Source organism: Balaenoptera musculus, chromosome 17 (genome assembly GCF_009873245.2).
Source record: "Balaenoptera musculus isolate JJ_BM4_2016_0621 chromosome 17, mBalMus1.pri.v3, whole genome shotgun sequence".
NCBI classification, from domain to species: domain Eukaryota; kingdom Metazoa; phylum Chordata; class Mammalia; order Artiodactyla; family Balaenopteridae; genus Balaenoptera; species Balaenoptera musculus.
Window position 1 is genome coordinate 56,411,587 of NC_045801.1, and position 20,735 is coordinate 56,432,321.

The window sequence follows — 20,735 nt, forward strand, 5'->3', positions numbered from 1 at the left end:
AGGAAGGGAAAATGGCTATGTGAAGAAATAATGTGGTGAATTTAGAGTCTACCCTGAGGAGTTGCCATTTGCTTCTAATTGGCAAGTGGAACACAAAATCTGAACCCTGATTTTCCCACAGCTGTTCCAAGTAAATGCCCAAACGTACTAACTCAGAGCTCCTCTTAGGCTGTTTTCAAGTGCCTTTATCTATTTGAAGGTTATTCTAATTTGCACATTTCTTGCTACTTACTATATCTTATTTAATTTGGACACTTTTTAAAACAGTATTTAAAGAGTAATCCTTCACATTGATCTGCAAAAAGGAATTTCTGTTGAGAACAGACTTCATTTCAATGTGTTTTCGACAGACTTTTATTTACTTTTAGCTGTGCTTTTGCCACTCTGTCCATTTTATCTAAAAATAAAGGGCTGATTAAAGGAAAATATATGTAATATTGGGGTTCTGTCTGCCATCCTGCAGCACGCATCTGGTTCTCTTAAATTCTGTAAAGAGGTGATGTGAGAGAAAAGCTTTCAGATAATATAAGTATAATCACACATAATATCCATGCAGCTAATTCTTACAGACAGCTTAGGAAAGAAAGAAGCCTTCAGATAATGACTGAAGTAGGAAAAAAACTAAAAAACCTCAGTATTATAGGTAACTAATTGCAAAACATTGCCCACAGAGAAAAAGTCCCTTTCTTTTTCTTAAAATATCCTCAAACACAAAGTTAACTAAAATCATTGGGTATTTTTTGAGAACAGTTAAAATATACTCTTTGTCAGTTTGGTTTTTTTACGGGTTAAATGCCATGGCAAAAATTTTTAAGTTTTCCTTAAATTATTTGATAAGTATTTGAAATTGATTTCCTGTAAACTTTGCAGCTACTTGATGTAGTGTCTTCAGCACAGTAAGTGCAATTTCCTTGCTTGATAAGGTTTCTAATTTTAACCTCAAAATGGAAGGAAGGACTACTTATGCTTCTGGAAAGGTGAAGTAGACATACTTTTCCCTGTTATCCTGACAAAGTATAACTAAAACCCCTAGACACTCTGTAAAACAAACGTAAGAAGACTGTGAAAGGTGGAGAAAAAGAACCTCAAGACCCAAGGAGTGACATGATGATTAGTTAGATGGGTTTTCTTTTTGCCTCATATATTTGGCAAAATATATCAAATTTAGAGTCGGAGAAGCCAGCAATCAGGAAACAACAGGAACAGACAAAACAACAATGACAACAACCAAAGCCTGTCCTCTTTAGCCAAAAGACCAGAAAAGGGACACCCTAGCAAGACAGAAAACTTTTCGACACCAGCCGCTGTCCTCCAGCCAAACATCACAGAAAAAACTGTGGTCCCACCCTGTCAGCAAAGGCTGATTGGGAAGCCTGGACTTCCATCCTTGCCAGGCTCTAAGGAAGCACCCAGCCCTCTCCCCTACTGGGTGGTGTCACAGAAGGCTGAGCAGTAGGGAGCCAAGACTTTGATTTCTGCTGGTAACAAAACCTGCCACCTCCACCCCTGTGTAAGTGGAAACCACACGAGGAGCCTGGATTTGCCCACCTCCCAACCACTAGGGTGGTGTCAGTGGAGACCACATAGGAAGCAGTAACGGTGCTCCTCCCAGCCAGGAAGGCATGGGGTAGGGATCTAGTGGAGAGCCAGAACTCCCCCTGCCCAGCATCCCTATCTGTCCCTCTCTCAGATGTCAGAGGAGGTGTAGTGGGGAACCTAATTCTCCCCTGATGTGGCAATAATGACATAGTCTTTCCCTTCCCTTGCTGGAGTGGTATCAGAGGAAGGCAGCTAAAACAGAAAGTTTAAATAAAATCCAGAGTCTCATAACATAATACCCCAAATGTCCAGCTTTCAATAAAAGAAATCACATGTCATACCAAGAACCAGGAAGATTTCAAACTGAGTGAAAAAAAGACGATCAATAGCGGCCAATACTGAGATGACAGAGATGGTAGAATTATCTGATAAAGAATTTAAAGCAGCCATCATAAACATGCTTCACTGAACAATTATGAACAGGCTGGATACAAATGAGAAAACAGAAAGTCTCAGCTTTAGGCTGGAAAAATATAACAACCAAAACAAAAATCTCAATGGATGGCCGGAACAGCAGAATGGAGGGGACAGAGGAAGGAATCAGTGCCCTGGAAGATAGAACAATGCAAATTACCCAAATCTGAACAGAGAGAGAAACAGACTGAAGAAAATACAAAAACAGAGTCTCAGGGACCTGTGGGACTCTAACTAAAGGTCTAACATTTGTGGCGTGAAGTCCCAGGAGAAGAGGCAGAAGAGAGAAGGGCTAAAAAAGTACCTGAAGAAATAAAGGCTGCAAACTTGCCAAATTTGGCAAAAGATATAAGTGTACAGTTACAAGAAGCTAAGTGTGGTAAGCTGAATAATGGTCCCCTAAAGATATCCACATCATAATTCCAAGGACCTGTAAATCTGTCACTTTACATGGTCAAGGGATTTTGCAGAGGTGACTAAGGATTGTGAGATGGAGAAAATCTCCTGGATTATCTGGGTGGGCCCAGTGTATTCATAAGAGTTCTTTTAAGAGGCAGGTAGGGACTTCCCTGGTGATGCAGTGGATAAGAATCCGCCTGCCAATGCAGGGGACATGGGTTCGATCCCTGGTCCGGGAAGATCCCATGTGCCGCGGAGCAAATAAGCCCGTGCGCCATAACTACTGAGCTTGCGCTCTAGAGCCTGGAGCCACAACTACTGAAGCCCACACTCCTAGAGCCCGTGCTCCGCAACAAGAGAAGCCACAGCAAGGAGAAGCCCACACACTGCAACAAAGAGTAGTTCCCGCTGGCCACAACTGGAGAAAGCCCATGCACAGCAACGAAGACCCAACACAGCCAAAAAAATAAATAAAATTTAAAAAAAAAAAGAGGCAGGTAGGAGGGCCAGGCAAAGAGATATAAGGATGGAAGCAGAAGGAGAAAAGGCAATGTGATGCAGGGTCACAAGAATAGATTTACAGACAGCCTCTAGCATCTGTAAAAGGCAAGACAACCAATTCTCCCTTAGCACCATGAGAGGGAATGCAGTGGGTCTTCTGACTTCCAGATCTGTGAGGTTATAAATTTGAGATATTTTAAACTACTGCCTTAGTCCATTTGAGCTGGTCTAGCAGAGTACCAGGGACTGTTTGGCTTATAAACAACATAAAGGGATTCTGACTTTTGACAAAGATGCAAAAGCAATGCAGTGAAGGAAAGTTAGCCTTTTCAGTAAATAGCACTGGAACAATTGGGCATCCGTATGTTAAAAAGGAATGAATTGTGACCTGTCTCACATCTTCTACAAAAATTAACTCAAAATGGATCATGGACTTAAATGTAAAACATCAAACTCTTGGGAAAAATATAGAAACAAATCTTTAAGATCTAGGTAAGAAGTTTTTCGACTTGACACCAAAAGCACGATCTATAAAAGGAAAATTTGATAAATTGGACATAACCAAAATTTAAAATTTTTCCTTGGCAAAAGACTCCGCTAAGAGGATGAAAAGGCAAGGTACCGAGTGGGAAAAAAAATATTTGCAAACCATGTGTCTAACAGAAGATTAGTAAAACTCAACAATAAAAAGAAACAAATAATACAATTATAAAATGGACAAAAGAAATAGACATTTCACTGAAGAGGGTACACAGATGGTAAATAAACACATGAAAAGATGTTCAACATCATTGGCCATTATGAAAATGCAAATTAAAACAAAATCGAAATAGCTCTACACACTTATCAGAATGGCTAAAATATAAAACAGTGACAACACCAAATGCTGGTGAGGATGTGGGAAAACCGGATCACTCACATATTGCTGTAGAAATGTAAAATGTTGTAGCCACTCTGGAAATGAGTTTGGCAGTTTCTTCAAAAGCTAAACATGGGCATTTATCCCAAAGATATTAATAAGTATGTTCTCACAAAAATCTTTACACAGATATTTGTAGTAGGTTTATTTGTAACAGCCAAAACTGGAAACAACTCAGATGCCTTTCAGCAGATGAATGGTTAAACAAATGTGGTACATTCATACCATGGAATACTACTCAGCAATAAAAAGGAACCAGCTACAGATACATGCAACAACTTGAATGAATCTCCAGGGAATTATGCTAATTGAATAAAGGCAGTCATAAATGGTAACATACTGTATGGTACCATTTATGTAACATTCTTTTAAAATGACAAAATTATAGAAATAGAGACCAGATTAGTAGTTGACAGGGATTAAGGATGTGGTAGGGGCAGCAGGGAAGTGGGTGTGGCTATAGAAGGGCAATATATGTAATCCTGCGTGGTGATGAAAACGTTTTGTATCTTCACTGTATAGTTGTCAATATCCTGGTTATAATATTGTACTATAGTGTTTCCAGAAATTACCATTGCAGGGAACTGAGCAGTGGATACTTGGGATCTCTCTGTATTATAAGCAACTGCATATGAATCTACAGTTATCTAAAAATTAAAATTTAATTAAAAAATAAAGTGAAGAACTTTTAACATTTCTTGTAGATCATTTCAATTTGACAACTTGATTCAGTGTCATACTGTACAGAACTTTCCATGTCCAAATTCAGAAAGATGTTAGGATGAAATTGCCTCTTAAGTTATTCTTTGTTTGGTGGGGGTTAGGAAGGAAGGCAAGGGATCCTGTTATATTGATCACATGTGTCAAAAAACAGTTAATACTTGTTAAGTCTTCAACACCCTATGAGGTCAGTGGCTTTTTAAAGAAGAGGACACTATGACACAGAGAGGTGAAATAATTTGCCCTGATGAGTAGTGAGGGCAGATTACTGCATCTGAACTGGTTCCAAAGCCCGCATTCTTTCTTAATGACTAAACTTTTCTGCCTGTTCACATAGGCTGCTGATTTAGTCTCCAAGCATCTTTCTGGCACAAAGTGCTGACCTCAGGGAGTTGAAGCACTTTTCCAAGGCCACAAAGTAGTACATCTGAGATTGAAATTCCAGGCCTTTGCCACCCAAATTCCATCTTACTCCCACCTCAGCAGAAGCCATGTATCAAGTGGCCCTCAGACCTGATCCTCAAGCCTGATTTGTTGGCCCACTTAATGTTGGGAGGTAGAGTAGTATTTTTAAATTTATATTAGTAGCATATGTTTAAACACTGTGAGATACCATGTGAAAACCCAGGTTTCTAGCTTCTCTTAAAAAAAAAAAAAAAAAACAGAAAAAAATCTACCAGCACTGGATTTCACATTCCCAAGTTGCCCCAAAGGAGTTAGATATGTTTGCTTAGTGGCTGTCCATTTAGATGAGTCATGTTTGCCACAGTCCTCACCACTCTTTATTGTCTGCCAGATAATGCAGCCAACCATCTGCTGCCTTTTTATCATTGCATGACACTGTTGTTTTCCTTAGAATAAAGAAAAGTAACATTTTTGCCCACCTTTCTACCACGTCGTAGAGCTTTTAAGAAGGCTTTGAGTTCCTCTGGCACACTACACTCATATATGGTACCTGCCTGACCCTGGTCAGCACTTGCATTTATGACTCGCCCTTCGCGATAGAGCCAAAGCTGTTACTGCTGCTGGCACCATATTCTCCTTCCCTTCCTCACCTGCCCACAGGGCCCTCATTCTTCAAAGTTTATGCAACCTTTCTATCTCTCCAGTAAGAATCTATTGCTTCATTTTATTTTATTTTTTTTACATACAAGTCACATTTCTTTCTCATGGCTTTAATGTTCTAACTTTTATCTTAGCAATTTGTATAGATGTATCTTCCCTAATTATGAATTATTTAAAGTTATATTTCTAAAAACCTCCATTATTAGAGAGTTTACAGTTGTCGAACTTAAGACTCCCATGGAATTGGAGGAGCTGAAATCATTAGTCCATCTAGGAAAACTGTTCACTGAAATGAAATAGGCGTACACGAAATAGAACGTCTTCTTTGGCATTTCTTAAATTAGTAATAATGAATCTTGTGCAGTTTCTCATTGCTAATAGTTACTTTAACATTCCTTGATAAAGACTTTCTGGTAGTTCTCTCAGAGTTTCAGTGAGGTGCTCATAAATTGATTTAATTTCATGATGTAATATGCATAATAAGCGATAATATTTCTTCTGCATCTGGCTTTCTAACAAAGTATTCAAGGTGTTTTCAATTTTACAACTCAAAGGCCCCGTCTCTCTCCGAAGGAGCCAAATTCTGAGTATCTCCACTGATCCTCAGATACTTAGTCTGAAATAGTTGACCTAGTAGGAAATGGAAGTAAAGAAGGAGAATTTAACCACGAGGGAAGGAGTAATGTTATTCCTATTGGCGTACTTTGTAGTACTTAACACATTTTCATTACAGAACAGACATTCAGAAGGAACTGATAATATTCCATATCGAACTCCTAAGTAATTCAGTATTGTCTGAGGATAATGGTATTGCATGCTCTATTACGATTAGAAGTTGGTTTGTGTGTTGTTTTTTTTTTTTTACTGACCAAACTGTAGATGACAAGAGGCTGCCTTGTTTGTACACATTGTGTTAGGATTGAGGGATGATGGAAAATTCCATGAAGATGATAACCTTTCAGGCTGGATGTGTGACTAGTGCTGATGGAAGATGGGGATGGGCTGGGGGAATTCCAGGAATGGAAGGCTGCTTGGGATCTAATCTGTGGACTCTTTTCACCCATCTCGCCGCCAATCCATGTTATGTTTATTTGAAGGGAAAGGTCTGAGAAGGCTGAGACCTGGCTAGGGTTTCACCAGATCCGGACATCAGCGACTTTTAACTTATAATGCTGCTGTGGGTGAAACTCGAGCATTTGTAGGAGAGAAGGAAGGTGATGGAGAAGTGAGTGAAAGGGTGCGGAATAAAGCTTGAGAGGTTAAAAGCCAGACTATTTGTTGTTGTGTGTCTGCTTCCCTGCCCCTCCCCCTACCAACTCTATGACCTTGAGCAAATAATTAACCTATACTCTATACTTCAGTTTCCCCATCAGTAAAATGGGGATAATAATCGTATTTCCCTCATAGGGTTGTTGTCACATGAAAAGTGCATAGAACAGTGCCTGGTGTATGCTGTCAGCCTGCTGTCAGTGTTTCTGTTATAGGAGGGAAGGTTTACAGAGCCAGAAGACAGGCTTGCTCTCTCCTGCACCAAACAGTCAATGTTTCCTTTCATAAATAGCAACATCTCTGCACTGTACATTTTTTTCCCTTCTTTGTCAATTGCTCTGATTATTCTGTACTTACAAGGTCATCTGAAACAGCCTGTCTTTTAATGTAATGAGTCAGGAGCCTGCGAAGTAACTTAGATAAAATAAGCAAGGATAAAGAATGGCAAGTCAAAGCTCCACATGCTTTTGGGACACTTATCAATGTGTGTTTTCAGACGTCTCTTCGGAGAATCTATTTCCAGCCTTAGATGTTTTTGTAGGCTTAGTCTTTGCACTAAACCCAGATATCTTCTCATTTCCAAACTATGTTCATTCGTGACATAAAATGTTAGGGAGATCTTCGGCCCTGTTGGAAAAGGCCTTAGTTCTTATCTCCACTTTCTGAAGGACTAGAGAAGAAAAACCTTCATATTCCAGTGGAATTAATTGTCTTCAATTTTTTTCAAGATATTTGTTTTTAAAGTATCTTTAAAAGTATTACTTTTAAAGTAATAGATTTAAATCTTTTTGCAGTTGATTTTATTAAAAAGACTAAAAATTTGTCACCTTGGGCTTCCCTGGTGGCGCAGTGGTTGAGAATCTGCCTGCTAATGCAGGGGACACGGGTTCGAGCCCTGGTCTGGGAAGATCCCACATGCCGCGGAGCAACTGGGCCCGTGAGCCACAACTACTGAGCCTGCGCGTCTGGAGCCTGTGCTCCGCAACAAGAGAGGCCACGATAGTGAGAGGCCTGCGCACCGCGATGAAGAGTGGCCCCCGCTTGCCACAACTAGAGAAAGCCCTCGCACAGAAACGAAGACCCAACACAGCCATAAATAAATAAATAAATTAATTAATTAAAAACAAAATTTGTCACCTTATCTCAAGAAACAAGTGCATGAGAAATAACATGCAACTGAGTGCATAATTCGAACCCAGAAACGCTGGCATTGAAAGAACTAAAATAGCAGGCACTTCCTGTATTTTTTCTCCTTCTTTGTGTCAAGAGGTTTGCTGAGTACTTTTATAACAATGATCCTATAAGGAAAACTGTTACTGGGTTCAGGGGTTTTCATTCATCCAATTCCATTCATTGGGCTTGATTCCTGTGGGCCAGACAGTAGTAGGCATGGTTATCACCAGTTGAACAAGGGGGGAGTCCTGTCTTCAAGGAGCTTCTCTTCTAGCCCCCGGTATGGCTCCTTTGAGTGGACTTAGGGATGGAGGGGAAGGAGCAGAGTGAATTGTGGGAAGAGGCATTCATGTTGCCATGGAGACATTTGGGACTAAGAAGAGGGCATAGGAGTGAAGGAGGTTGAAAGGCTTTTGAGATGGTGGGGAAGGGTGATGTGAGCTTCAACTGCCCTTTATTCTACAATATCTTCTCTCTTTCCTATTCTTTCAGCAGCTGCAGACTTTCTCTCTGAAGTGGGGGATTATGGAGAGCGGGTTAGGAAGTCACAAGGAGTAAAAGTGGGGATGTTTCTTTCTCCTGCCTCTTGCCTCCTCCTCCCCTTCACTCTTGATCCCACTTTGTCATATAGACCTGACTTCCCCACTGGGTTGCAGAGCAGAAGCCAGGGAGGGGAGTTGCAGAAGTCCCAGAAGAAAATGAAGCAACTTTGTTTCCTTCATCTCTTCTGGGCTCCCTTACTACTTCGTTTCTTTCCAGGTCCTGCGGGGATGGGAGCGCCAAATGCGGAAGGCATAGGAATGCCTCCTCTGTCCTTTTTAGCCCCCCCTTCCTCCCTGCCTCGCTCCCAGAGTTACCCACCCCCCGACATGCACACTCACTGTAGTTCCGTGCTGAGGTTTGCATGTGTGTGTAGCATGGAAGTAATTAGGGCTCCAATAGAAAGGAGTTGGAGAAGCTGTAGCTGGATGTTGTGAGCAATAGAAGGCCTTAAAACTGTTAGGGGGAAGATCAGAAGATTCAACCATTGGCCTAAAATGTTCTGGAGTCCACAGAACTAGTTCTAAATTTTAGTACACAACAATTAAGCAGAAGATTCCAACTGACTAGGTCAGAAAGACTGCATAAGCCTTAAAAAGTGAATTCTAATTGGGCAGATGGGAAGGCGGGGGTTGGGGGGGAGCATGTTCCCAGCAGAGGCAGCAGCTTTATCCAGGTAATAGCATTAGCCAGGGCAAGAAACTCAGGTGGGTACCAGAAATGAGTGAGCCAGAGGATCTCAAAGCCCTCTCAGGAGGTCAGCGATTTGGTAAAGAGATGGGTAAAACTACATCCCTTTCCTCTTAATCTACTTTAAGAACAACAGTGCCAGGCAATGATCAAAAGCAGCTGGTGCTTGGATGCAGTACCTGGGAGACAACAGGGAGTGGTAAGGACTGCGGCAAACAGGGAGCACATGCCTCATCTAAAGGGCAGCAGTTACATAGTTTCACTCAGTTGCTGTTTTGGGGAGAATTTGGGAATAGGAGTCCAATGCTGATTGATTTTATATTCCACTTAATATATGCTAGGCCCTGTTCTGAGTGCTTAATATACTGTCTTAACACCTCCCCAAAGATGCGGTGAAGGTTTCCTCAAACCAGTTACCTCAACCGGTTCAGGATAGACTTCCTGGGATGTGAGCGTCAGCAGTATCTTCTCTTTGTACTTTTTTTCCTTCATCTTAACTGGTATTTTCTGGGGTACTTTGTACCCCAAATGACAGAATGATGTTCTCTTATGAAGGATGTTGCCTTGAGAGAGAGGAAGATGCTTCCAAGATAGGCCTGTGTCCTTCTGGCTCTTTTTGACTGGCACTCCCTCTCAAGGTTTATTTAGGAAGTGCTACCCATAACAAAGTCAGTCCGTCCTGGTCTCCAACTAATCTAAATGTTTTGCTTTCAGCAAAATGTTCACGTTCTCTCCACACTTTAACTCCAAACTTTGAATTCTGATTCAATTAATCTTTCGTGTTTTTATAACATGCCTTCTTCAATGACGTGCTTTTCTTTTATATCCAACGTATTCTTTTCTGATTTCTAAGTGTGTAGAAAAGAACTTAGATTTGTGGAAAAAAGTACAGCCAATCTTTTCAATACCTGGAGAAATTAATATTTTTTCCAGAAAAGTCACCATATGTTGGGAGGGTGCCAGTTGGTATTCAAATGTGAGTCAAGACAGATGCTTGCCACATACAGGTCTGATGAAAGTGCACGTCAGTCCTTTTTTTAGCCTTTTGGAAAATATTAGTGGCCCAGAAGGGATGGGATTTAAATATTATTGAATATTCTTCACTAACGACTTTTTGTGGCTGGATTCCAGAGGGAAAACTCATAGTAAAATTCTCCTAAATAGAAATGAATGGCTCCTAATCTGTTATAGGAAGGATGAAATACAGCTGGATAGAGAAGTTGTGGAGGGAACTGGTTTAAAAGATGCAGTGACAGACCAGCAGATCAAGAGCAACTCACAGTTTTTACAAGTTTTCAAATGGTTCTGGCTTTGTTTTGCTTTTCTTGGAATGCATATCCTTGAGGGTTTGAATAATATTCATTTGGCCGGACTCCAGAACTCCAAGGCAGAGCCATGTGTCAGCCAGGACTTAGGAGCCGTTAATGAAGTAGAGACCAGAGGTCGAAGGTGAATGGCAGCCTGGGCTGCATCACTGGACCTGAAAGGTACCACAAATGTGGGATCCAGATCTCGACCAAGAAGCGTGGTCGCCAGTTCCACACACCATCATGATGTGGGCAGCGTGTAGCGAGTAAGCCCACGTCTGTAAGAAGGTTTTCTTGATTTCTGTTTCCAGCATCTCTGAGTGCATTCAAAATGTTGAAACATTAAAGGACTCGGTGGCAAACAAAAACAAGCAATGTTCTCGGCCAGCTGTAGAGCCACAGAAAAGTAATTTAAAGAGGAAGAGTCCTGAAGGAGCAAGAGGGGTCGGAAGGTACGAGCCCTTGCTCTGTAACTGCAGAAACATCCTTCAGCCTTTCCTCGTCTGTAAAAGGAAGCCGTTGAACTAGATGGTTCTCTAGCCTCTGCTTCTCAGATGTGAATGTGCATGCAGATTGCCGGGGCCTCCTGTGAAGTTTCACCTTCTGATTTACTAGGTCTGGGGTGGGGCCCGAGGTTTGCCTTTCGGACGAGCTTCCGGGCGCTGCTCCTGCTATGGCTGCTGCTTGGCCACAGACCACATGGTGTTCAGCTCGCTCTGCATGATCTCTCAGCCCAGGCTTCCGTGAGCTCTGCATGTCTGTGAGCGTGTGATCTTCTGACATTGCAGAAAGACAGGAAGGTTTCAGGAAACATGCCTACTGCGGTACCAACTGTTCACATTCTTCATAATCAGCTTCATCAAAAATCCTTTAAGTGCCTAATTATGCATGACAATTTCACATGCTTTACAAAAAGAACCAACTCAGTTTGGCCCCTGCCTTATCAGACTTGACAGCCTAAGACAGCTGGAGAAATATGCATAGAGACAGTAATAAATATTGAGGCAGTAATAAATCTGGAGTGATAAATAGTCATCCATATATAAAACATATTAAAATAAAAAGGTTAGGTAGCATGAGCCTTAGGATATTTATTTTCTTAAAGCTTTTGTTGCTTTTTAAAATCTGGGAAACTAAAAAGGTTGCCCTGTAATTTTTACTTAAAGACAAGGAGTTTCTGTTTCTGTTTTACAGATGGGGACTGGAGAAGGGGAGGGTCCGTTTCTGAGGCTTCTTTTGTTGTTATTGTTGTTTTGTTTATTTTGGCTTTACTAATGTCAAAAGAAATATTTTATGAACCCCACATGCCTAACCCTGATTACCATGTGCATGTGTCTTGGCCTGATTTTGTGTTGCTCAGCGCTGAGTGTGTGGACACAGGTTCATTAACCTCAGCTCTTTCTACCCAAGGGTCTTGAGCCCGTCATGTCATCTTAACACCGTCCTTGGGAAGCAGAGGAGGCAGGGCCAGACATTGTTATCCCTGAATCGTGGATAAGGTTAAGTGATACAGGGAAGGAAGATAGTGTGTCCAAAGTCTCATGGTAATTAACTCACATAGGAAGGTCTGGACTCCATTCCATTTCTTCTGTACGCTTGCTAAACTCACCCAAGGTCTCAGCTGCCTTGGTGGAGGAAGCGATCTGACAAGTGGCCATTGCCAGCATTTTCTCCTGACAGCAGAACAAATTCTGTTCCTGGTGGGCCACCCACCCATTGGAGATTGCATTCAGCTCCCCACGGTGATAAGCAGGTTTCTTATAACATCACAGTTTAGCAGAGTGATGCCAGATTGACTCTGTTCATTGATTTCTTCTAGCTGAGAAACAGCTGAAAGAATTACACACAGCTGGAAAATAGTCACATCTAACCAAGGATGTCTGTGTCAAATATTTAGCAATAATGGGATTAGAGACCATTGGTTTATAGTTTCTTGATTCGACTAATATAATACTTAGTAGTGACTATGTATATGCTTAGGGATGCAGAGGTGCAAAGAAACTATATCTGGCCACACTCTTAGGTGACAGCTATGTGTTATCCAAAATGATGTGAGTGAGGTGTTGCTTTGGAGTCAGGTACCCTTGAGTTTGAAACTTGGCTCCACCACTCACTGGCTGTGTCCCTTAACCTTTCCAAGCCTCTGTTTCCCCACCTGTAGAACAAGCATAACAATAGTACAGATCCCATAGAAGTCCCACAAGCATCCCTTGAGATGAGGATGTATGGAATGTGTAGCATGGGGCCTGCAAATAGTATGACTTTTAACTAGTAATTTTTAGTAGTCATAATAAAACTATGACAAGTGACAGCATCTAAAATCATTTGGGTCTTGAAAGAGAAGAGCAAAAGTTTCTAAATTCAGTATTTTCATATTATTTCATGAGTGAGTATTTGTGTGGGAGTTTGTATCTAGGTTAATGAAAATGTCACACTCTGTTTATTAGGAATAAAGCTGTTATTAAAGCAAAGCCTGCATTAATTAGGCTCAACTTCATCTTTCATTCTGTAATGCCATATACAGCTGCTGTTTCCCTTGTTTTGTAAAATTAACCATAAAGAGGGAAGGCAGTCTTCTCATATTAAAGAAGACATAAAACCCTGAATAATTACTAGAGCAGGAAGCTAAACCTTTAAAAAGCTACAATGGCAACACTATATATTTTGCATTAGTGCCTAGTAATAGATCTCTGTGGGCACAGGGAACTATGCAGGTCAGATCGAGGGCACTGAGTAATCTGGTTGCCCCCTCAAAGGCAAATGAGAGCAGAGGGGGCAGGGTATCTGGAACTTGGTCTCAAGAAGTGAGGGGGAGGCCATTCGCTGCAGGCAGGGTGGGAATGTGGGCGAGGCGCTCGAAGGGGCCCCATCGGTAAATGGAATCCAAAGACTGCCAACTGTATATTGTAAGGCTGCAAGGCAGGACTGAGCGAGAGCAGGAGGCAGCTGAATGGAAACCCAAGAAGCCAAAATGAGCCGTTTAAAGTGGAGGACGGGAAGCAGAGCCCCAGGGAAGTCCCTAACCTCAGAAACCTGTTCAATAACACCTTTTTATAGAGTGCCTGTGGCTTCTGGGCAAGTGGAGGTTGAGCCAGTGTGGCTCAAACGGAAGCCAGTTCTTCCCCAAATTTAGTGTGCACATGGGTCACCTGTTACAATGTAGACTCTGATTCAATAGGTCTGAGAATCTGCATTTCACGCAGGTCCCCAGGTGTTGCTGATACTGCTGGGCCGGGGACGACACTTACAGTGGCAAAGGGTTTAACCCACTCCCTCTCCAAGTACCCCATTCTCTGGTCACCACCTCTTTCTATTCAACCCTCCCCTGTACCTTAACTCCAGCCATTCTTTTTTTTTTTTTTTTTTTAATTTTATGTATTTATTTATTTATTTTTGGCTGCGTTGGGTCTCCGTTGCTGCGCGTGGGCTTTTCTCTAGCTGCGGCGAGCGGGGGCTACTCTTCGCTGCGGTGCGCGGGCTCCTCATTGCGGTGGCTTCTCTTGTTGCGGAGCAGGGGATCTAGGCGTGCGGGTTTCAGTAGTTGTGGCACACGGGCTTCAGTAGTTGTGGCTCGCGGGCTCTAGAGCGCAGGCTCAGTAGCTGTGGAGCCCGGGCTTAGCTGCTCCGCGGCACGTGGGATCTTCCCGGACCGGGGCTCGAACCCGTGTCCCCTGCATTGGCGGGCGGATTCTTAACCACCGCACCATCAGGGAAGTCCCAACTCCAGCCATTATTGCACTTCACCAGCACCTTCAATCCATTGATCCTGCTAATTTCCACCATCTGTCACTCCCTCCGCTTCTCCTTTCCCAGTTACTCAGCTTAGATCCCATGATCTCTCTTTGTAACACTCCTTTGCACACACCTTCAGGTTCTTTGCTTCTTTCTCTCTTTCCTTGTTATACTCACGGGCATAACTCATCGCTCTACCCGCCCCCCCCCATGTCTTCAGCTGTGCTGTGCTGTGGCTGAAGGAACATACACCGCTGAGCTAGTAGGTCTCACTTTCATCTCCGTGGGCCCCTCAGGCTGCTCCTTCCTTGTCCATTTACTCTTTCCCTCTCCTGAAGGACTTCCTCCTCCCTTCTCTCCTATCAAACCTCCACTACCTCCTTCCCCACCCTGAATCTCCGCTAATAACTTTGCTTCCACGTTTCTTCTTCGCATCATGACTTAGAAAAGAACTTTCTCCTGTTTCTTCTACTGGATTTACATTGTCTATGTGTGGGCCCATGGCCCGGGCCGTCCCTGCAGCGGCCACGGGAGCACTGGACCCTCACGACGGCTGACAGGCGCCTGTCCAGCCCCTCCCTCTTCCTCTGGCGCCCCCTGGGTGGGCAGCCCCCCATGGAGAGGCCAGGGGAAGGGCCCCGGTCAGCTGTGGCTTAAGATCAAGGTTCGAGGGAGCCCAGATGGTCACATGGGGACCCGGGGTGACCAGCCCCTCTCTGACTTGCCTTCCCACCGCTCTCCAAGGGGTGCCAATGTCCACATTTGGCGGCTTACGGTAGCCCCCCAAACCTCACCTGCCCCTCCCACCTCCCCTCCCGGCCCCTCCCACCTCCCCACCCAGCCCCACCACCTTCAGGGCTCTGCTTAACCGTATTTTACCCCCTGAGGTCTTTCCCAACTCCCTGCTTAAAGTAGTGCCTACCCCAGGGCAGTACCCAGCCCCAAACTGGCTTCAGTTGTTTTCTTCAGTGATTATTATAACTGTTTTGCCAGATGGCTGGTTTGTCTCCCACCTGCACCAGAAAGCATCAGAGGACTGGGAATTGTGTGTGTCTCTGTCAGTATTGAAACACCACCTAGAATAGTGGCCAGCACATGAAGACTCCCCTTAAATAAAATATTTGAACAGATATTGGAGTGGAAGATGTGATGAAATTAGAACAGAATCAGAAAAAGCCAATTAGTAAAAACTACATACCAACATATGTATTCATAAAGCCACGCTGGTCCATTTGAATTGACACAGCTACCTGTTTTGGGATCCTTTTGGACCTGGCTGTGCTGAATGTAATAGAAATCATTGAGCCTGTCAGGCCCTTGGGGGATCAGGAGGGAAAATGACTAACACCAAATTCTGTCCCGGAATTCCTGTCCCTTCCTTCCCTCTTTAATTGCTCTCAGGGAGGTCAGTAGTTAAGTCAGGATTTAACCCACCCACCTGCTCTGGGCTTCTTCGGTGCTTGTTATCTTCATGTGGGACATGGACAAAGAGCTGTAACCTGTTAGCACTTAACAACAATTCCTCAGGCCAAATGCCTGCTTCCCTGGGAGTTTAGGAAAGGTGCTATTTTGACCACGCATGTGACTCCGTTTGGGTCTACACTTATGGACAACCACATGGCTTTCGGTTGGTAGAAGAAATAGCCTATGAACTCTCAAATGGAGGTACCACCTTAAGAATGAATAGTGCTTCTCATTCCCGAGGTTGGGAAGTTAGGCGGTCGGTCCACTGAAAGTGAAAGGAAAGCATCTCAATGTCTATGTAAAGTTCTAGAAATATTTTTATTGTATTCTGAAAAGTTTTGCTTTTAATAACATCGTCAGCATAAATCATTGCCTCACAGGGTTTTAAGCAAGCTCTGATTTAGGAAGAGAAAGCACAGGGTGTTCTGTGAGTATTAAATAAGATGACTAGGGCTTCCCTGGTGGCGCAGTGGTTAAGAATCCGTCTGCCAATGCAGGGGACATGGGTTCGATCCGTGGTCCAGGAAGATCCCACATGCCGCGGAGCAACTAAGCCCGTGCACCACAACTACTGAGCCTGCGCTCTAGAGCCCATGAACACAACTACTGAAGCCCGGGCACCTAGAACCCATGCTCTGCAACAAGAAGCCACTGAAATGAGAAGCCTGTGCACCGCAACAAAGAGTAGCACCCGCTCACCGCAACTAGAGAAAGCCCACGCGCAGCAACGAAGACCCAAAGCAGCCAAAAGTAAATAAATAAAAATTAAAAAAAAAAAAGATGACTAACGCCACACAAAGCCAAGAATACAGCAGGTGCTTGATACATGTGCTTTCCTCCCTCTCTCCTCCCCTCTCTGTGCTGTTTCTGATGGTCCCCATCCAAACTGTTGTTTCTGCATAATGTGGAAGTTAGGATATAAATATTATTATGTTTTAATAAGTCATCATTTATTTAAGACCAGTGATTCTCAACTGGGGAATGATTTTGCCCTTCATGGGACATTTGTCAAAGTCTGGAGACATTTTTGATTATCACAATCACAGAGTGGAGGAATGCTAACTCCTCAAAACAAAGAGCTCTACAGCCCCAGATGCCAGCGATCTGTACTTTACACTGGTGTTTACAGTTTGCTTCTTCACTGGACTCTAAGTAAAAGAAGATTGAGAAGGATGTGACAGGCTGAGGACCCAGGTTGGGAGAAGTTTGTGGACCCACCTATGGTAGAAGCACACTATGGATGGTTTCCAACTTACAAACAAGTGCTTTATTAGATACTCATTTCTATGTTAGTAGTTTAGCCTCTTAAAAAACAAAACAAACAATGTGGCAGAGGCATGGAGAAGTCCAGCTCCGGATGGGAGGGGAGGACGATGAGACATGACTCTGGCGGGCTGGCAGACACCAGGGTGGGAGCTCATCAAACCACGCCAAGTGGCTTGAGTTTTATCCCAAGAGCTGTGGAGAGCTGTACGTACGGGCCCTCATGCTCTTTTCTGTACACTATCCACAGCCTGTACATACTTTTACTATTACTTGTGTCTCTCTGTATCATATGTATTGGTAACTTGGTTTCCTGAACTGGGCCTCTTCATCTTGCTTTTGTATAGCACAGAGGTTTATCAGCAAGTATTTATCTCAAAACAGTTATTTCTCCACTTTGGAACTGGTAGTTTTCCCAAACACTTGTTTCAGTTGCAGTCGTTTAGAGCTTGAAATGCATTGTCCCCGTTTCATAAACAATGGGTTTTCAGGCTGGTGTGGAAACCTTCGAGAACTCACAGTGTTCCTGAGCTGTCATGCTTAGTAGTTCAGAACGGGGAATTCCCACAAAAGGGCAAAGAGGAGAGAATTTCCATTGCCTTTCTTCGTTGAAAGAGGACTCTTGGCAAATGTGCTCTTTACCCTTTTCCTCCTAACCTGATGTGTAACTCTCCCTCACCTTCTACTGCACGTTTCTCTTGCAGCTCCCAGCCAGGAGGCACTAAGAAGACAATGTGGTCAGGGGCCCCATGAGATGGGTTGGGGGCTGGGGAGCTCTTGTCTTACTGGCCTCTGGAGAGTCTGACATGGCAGGTCATGGAGGGACCACCACCTTGCTTGTTATCAACTTACTATTTCCCTTTGATCTTTCTAGGATTGCTTTGCATTTCATTTCTTTCTAAGAAATAGCTCTTTCTTTTCTCTTTTAAACTCTTACCAAAAAGGAAAAAATTTGCATTGGTTTACCTCAGTGGATATTTTTTCTGAGAATATTCAGTCTAGTTGTTGGGTCATTCTTTCACTCCCAATGCTTTTTACTTCCACTTAGGATACTTTAAGATGACTTCTTAGATTCTACAGTCTACAAAAACAGAATATTCGATCTGAGGTTACATTCCTCAAACTTGAATCACACATCCTCTTGGAGGAAGTGATCTTTGTAAGTGATATAGTTTTATCTTAACCATAGGAAACCATGCTAACAAAAATATAGCATGTTTCAAGATGAAGACATAAATATGGCAAAATCTATTATAACAAGTATCAAACAATTCTGTGCAATTTTGTTCCAGCCATCTTTGTTCTGATAAGGCTGTCATCTTCTTAAGGCATGCAACCGTTTTTGTTTTTGTTTTGATCTGTAAGTACCTCGCATACAGGAAGAGTCCATGTCTGTGGTGTGTGGTGCTAGCCCATAGTTACCGTCAGTGTCTGTGAGAAGAGGTGGAATGAAGCAATGAGTAAAAAACAAAGCATGGGCATAATTATTCATCACTGAGAGCACATGTGATTAATGCCATCATTTTTACTTTCCTACCGATAAAAAATTTGCAATAATATATAGGTCTGTGGATATTGGAAGAGCAAGTTTTAACTTTTGTTTTTCAACATTATTTTTTATCGTACTAAAGGTTAATTAAATAATTGTTTCTCAGTTTCTTTATTGCTCAGCACTTTTATAAGTAATTTAAAAGATCATCATTTTACCCTCAGTTACTGCAGTTTTAATCCAGTTCAGAGTTGTGAAATTGTTTCCTCTTGTGTTTCCTTTCCAGAAAGCACGAGGTCATTCTCTTCTTTCAGCCGGTGAGTGCAACTTCAGAGCTGGGAGAGAGTGATTGCAAGGTATTCAATTATCTGGTTTATTCTACATTGTCCATCCATGCTTGCTTTCAGTTTAACTTTCTACAGGCATCAAGGGTATATCTGGTGACTCTGAGCTGTGGGACTGCGGACACACAGCTTTGAAGCTGAAAAATCTCAAGGGTATTAGCTAATCCAGTTTTGAATTTAGCACCATGGGGCTTCTGCCATAGCCACCGAGATGCCACTGGCCACGCTTCCTACAGGATGGTGTTTCCCTTTGGTCAATGACGGGCGGTGAGCCTGCCTCTACCTTGTAATGCCTATGTGAAGTTAGGCAAAATGCCTACCCTCCCTCAAGCTCTTTCCTCATCTTCGAAATGGAGACTCTAATTGGATAGCGTGATGGTTTTCTAGTTCCAAACAGTGTTCACCGTCACCGCCACCACCACCAAAAAATATATGAGGCTGCATTCTACCGTTATTGTTATTAGTGGTATTAGTAATCTCGTTTAGTGCTGATAATAAAGTTATATAAAAATTCTTTAATGACTTTAGGTCATCTTTGAACAGAGCCGAAGCCAGAAAAACAAATCAGCCAACCTAAACAAATGACAAATTAACACAAAGACATTCTTTATTTGACGTTAGCAATTAATTTGCCACATGGTTATCCATTTTTCTAATAAATCCTGGACAATTTGAAGTGCTGTGCCCACCCATTTAAAAGATTTGCCAACCTCAAGCACTGTGACCTGACTGACCTCTATCCCTTATACATCATTATCCAGTTTCTCTTATGGGCCGGAAAGGAAGGAGGACATCTGGCCTGAATGTCCCTCATCTCTTCACAGAAGGAATCTTGTAAAATAGGCCACTGTCTTTCAATCAAATCTTTCCTTTAACTTGTTGAGAATTCTTTCTCTTGCCAGAGAAAGCCTTTCCTCTTAGGAGAGCAAGGAGCTATTTCAGGGTCATTTGGGTTCCCCTCAGAGGTCTTTCTAAATATAACCGCAGATCCTAGAAAACAGCCTGCTTTTTGTTAGTTAACTTCAACTTAAGAGCCAGTGCATTGAGAGCTTTGATTATCCACGCTCCAAAAATGCCTTCCTCTGATCTCCCATCATGTGACAAGAATCTCGATTCTTGTCGAATCTCAGGGATTAAACATTGTTTTCTCTAATGGACTTCCATTTCCATGGGAGCTGCTCGCCTTACACATTTTATTTGTGGGCCTGAAACATAGAGCATTTTCTAGTTAAGGGGCATTAAGATTTAACTCAAGAATCTATATATTGGCTTGGCCCAAAATTTCTTTCGGGTTTTCTGTACCATCTTCCGGAAAATTATGGGAAAACCCGAACGAACTTTTGGGCCAACCCAGTATTTCAGAATAGGGCTCAGATGTTTCTGTAGTGGAATCACACAGTCTTCTCAAGTTTCTAGAAAGCATTGCATTATGTGCTTTTTTTGTATGTGGCAGATTGCTTCAATCTTACTATGAGGATCTTTTTCTGCCTTTAAAAAGAAATTTCACCTGGGATTTGCAGTCTGCTCTCTGCCAAATCCCTGACCCCAGCATTCAGTTATCTTAATTTGTATACCCCAAGCAGCTCTCAAAATTAATCTGTTTTCAGTGAAACCTTCTTCCCCAGCCCCCTCTCTTGTCTTCTACTCACAACTGATTCCTTCTCCTGGAATCAATATTTTAATTAAAGACATCCACTGTTGACATCGTAACTCAAGCCAGAAATCTCCATCCTGACATTGCTTCACCCTTTGCATTCAGTTCACACTGGATTCTGGATTTAAGATAACGTAGGAAATTCCCCAAACAGTGACTGGCGCTTGGTGAGGTCAAATATTAATTGCCAGCT

At 42.7% G+C, this 20,735-nt stretch overlaps 1 protein-coding gene across 9 annotated transcripts in view; it reads left to right on the top strand.

Moving 5' to 3' along the window:
* The window catches only part of PAG1 (phosphoprotein membrane anchor with glycosphingolipid microdomains 1), a 142,049-nt gene that overhangs the window by 25,603 nt on the left and 95,711 nt on the right, over nucleotides 1–20,735 (top strand). For 7 of the 9 annotated variants that reach the window (XR_005017054.1, XR_005017055.1, XR_005017053.1 and 4 more), the window contains exon 2: nucleotides 18,831–18,900. The gene's annotated coding sequence lies outside the window, so the exon portion shown is untranslated. The remainder of the gene's footprint in view (nucleotides 1–18,830; nucleotides 18,901–20,735) is intronic. The other 2 variants (XM_036830630.1, XM_036830633.1) reach the window with 1 other exon arrangement.